Source organism: Mytilus californianus, unplaced genomic scaffold, assembly GCF_021869535.1.
Source record: "Mytilus californianus isolate M0D057914Y unplaced genomic scaffold, xbMytCali1.0.p SCAF_5, whole genome shotgun sequence".
Classification (NCBI taxonomy): domain Eukaryota; kingdom Metazoa; phylum Mollusca; class Bivalvia; order Mytilida; family Mytilidae; genus Mytilus; species Mytilus californianus.
Genome location: NW_026262701.1, coordinates 117523907 through 117526557, shown reverse-complemented (window position 1 = coordinate 117526557; position 2651 = coordinate 117523907).

Below are 2651 nucleotides of genomic sequence, written 5' to 3'. Positions count from 1 at the left end.
TAATTATACTGCCTGATTAAATGTTTTTGATAAAATTTCAATATATTGACTGGTTAGACATATTTGATTCAGATTTTATCAGTAACACAGTATGCTAGTGACCTTATACGATATTTATGGGGTCAGTAAACTCCATATGGGGTGAGAACAACATTATCAAGAGTAGAACGTCAATCGGTGTGTAAAAAAAATACGTTAATCTTCCTGTGTCGTAATTGAAAACCTTCCCTATAATTGTTTGTTATCTTGTACTTTAGTGTAAGATATAATAAAAAATGAATAATTTCCCTTCATTTTGTTTATCATGTGAACACTTTGTTGAGTATTTTTTGGTTGTTTTAATGATGACGATAGCATTTAAAAAAGATTGGTCGGAGGAAAACAAAAAGAAATATGCAAAAGTACAAGAGAAATTTGACAAATACTTCATTGTTAGAAGTAATGTAATCTTTCAACGTGCAAAGTTCAATACGCGAAAAAACTTGATGATGAAGGTGTAGAATGTTTTGTTACATCTTTTTACACATAAATTAAATATTGTGGATACAACAATTTAAGACAAGAAATGATAAGAGACAGGATAGTTGTCAGTATCAAGGATTTCAACTTATCATTGGAAACGCAGCTAGATCCGGAGATTATTCTTAAGAAAGCAACTGACATGGCCCGCCAATCTGAAAATCTGAAAATCTGAACTCAATTGTAGATGCAGTTAAATCGAAATTCAACAAAACTAAATTTGTGAAAAAGCAGATGCCGCCTTTCCATTCACCCCAGAGAAAAATGCCCAGCTAAAGGAGCAAAATGTTTCAAGTGCTTAAATATCAAACACTTCGCAAAATGTTGCAACACCGGAAGAACAGTTGAATCAGTAAGCGTTTATTCGGCCTATGAAGGATTTCTGGGAACAATTAAAACTGTTGGTGATCGGCATTGGGCAACACAACTTTGCATTCGTAAAAAGGAGATACATTTCAAAACAAAAATTATTGTAAACATGTATATACTTTAGATTAGAATAAAACTTATAACCAGTTTTATGTATATATATCAAGATAATATATATTTGTCTTGCCAATATAACACTCATGTTAACGAGAGCGGAAGAAGTTAATGGTTTCTCAATATAATTGTTCAAAGGAAACAAATATGTGAATGATTTTCACTATAATTTTCTATAAATTGAACTTCGAGAGAAGTTTGACATAGACTATTCTATTCACTCACTTTTTTTCAAGTTTTTATATGATAAAGAAAACAAAGATACTATTATTTACGAACGGAAATATATAGCACATTTCTAATGTAAGAATATAACAATCATTTTCTGGAAATCGAAATGGAAGTAAAAAAGAAATCATAAAAAAAAATAAGAAATAAATTAAATATAACAAACGGGTAAAAACAAATATGAATATCTTAACATCTTAATATGTTAAATTGTAAATATCCTAAATTATAAGAGGTCAACAAAGATTATCAAATGTGATTATAACAGACAATGCTCATAAAGATCACAGATAAAAGGCTGATAAGATAAAATCCTGCACAATCAATGTTTAATATGTTCATCGATCTTTTTGATTAATGAATGTTAGTGTCACTGTAAGGTCGTTAACAATGCACCAATGCACGAAACAAATCCCATAAAATCATTTTGATCGAATAATCAGTGGCTTGATTTATGACTTAACAATAACCAGAAAAGAAATACAACAGACAGCAAACAACGACAAGCACTGCATTTCCTACCCTGGTTGTGCTAAAAATTTTCGTAAAGCATAAAATTATTCCTCTAGTTTAATCAGGAAAATGTATATGAATTAACACTTTGTTAAATTGTTATCATGAACTAAGATAACTTACCTTTATAGCTTGAATTTAATTTTACGAAAGCAAGAAGGTACCGGTTTCCTAATAGGATGATTTAAAGGGAACAAATTGGAAACAAATATTTGAATGACTTTTATTATATCATTTTCTGGAAACTAAAACTTATAAACATAGCACATTTAAATGATAAATTATATGATTTCACAATCATTTTCTGGAAATCGATATTGGAGATAAAAAGAAACCATAAAATCTAAAAGAACAAAAACAAATATCAACTTTAAAATACACTAGCATGAAAACAAAGATGAAAAAAATATGCAAAAAAAAAAAACCCCGAAAAAAACAAAAAAACGAAACAGACAACAAAACGTAAACATACTTAACACAAAACTAGAAAAACAACTTTATAACTATTCTCTACTTAACCCTTATTGAAAATTCATTTGTGCTTTGCATTTTCGGGAGAGATCAGCGCTACAGTATTTCTGTTTATATTTGTATTACTTTCACCCTTAAGACCAAAATCAAAATGCTGATAAGACCAACAGGAATTTAAAAAAGGTATAAATAGAACATTTCAAAACAAATATTTTGACCCATCTTATGTATTGGTCAGATTTAAAACATCAAAGTTAAATTTACATGTTTTGGTGAAATGTTGTATTAGAGAAAAATCTAATATTAAAATGACTTGATATATATCGGAAATAATATATATAAATATACTGTCGCGGCCAAATATTTGTGCTGGTTAAGAATATCCTTATTTAAAAAAAGAATAAAACTCACCACGTTACAAAATCAATCAACGCCAC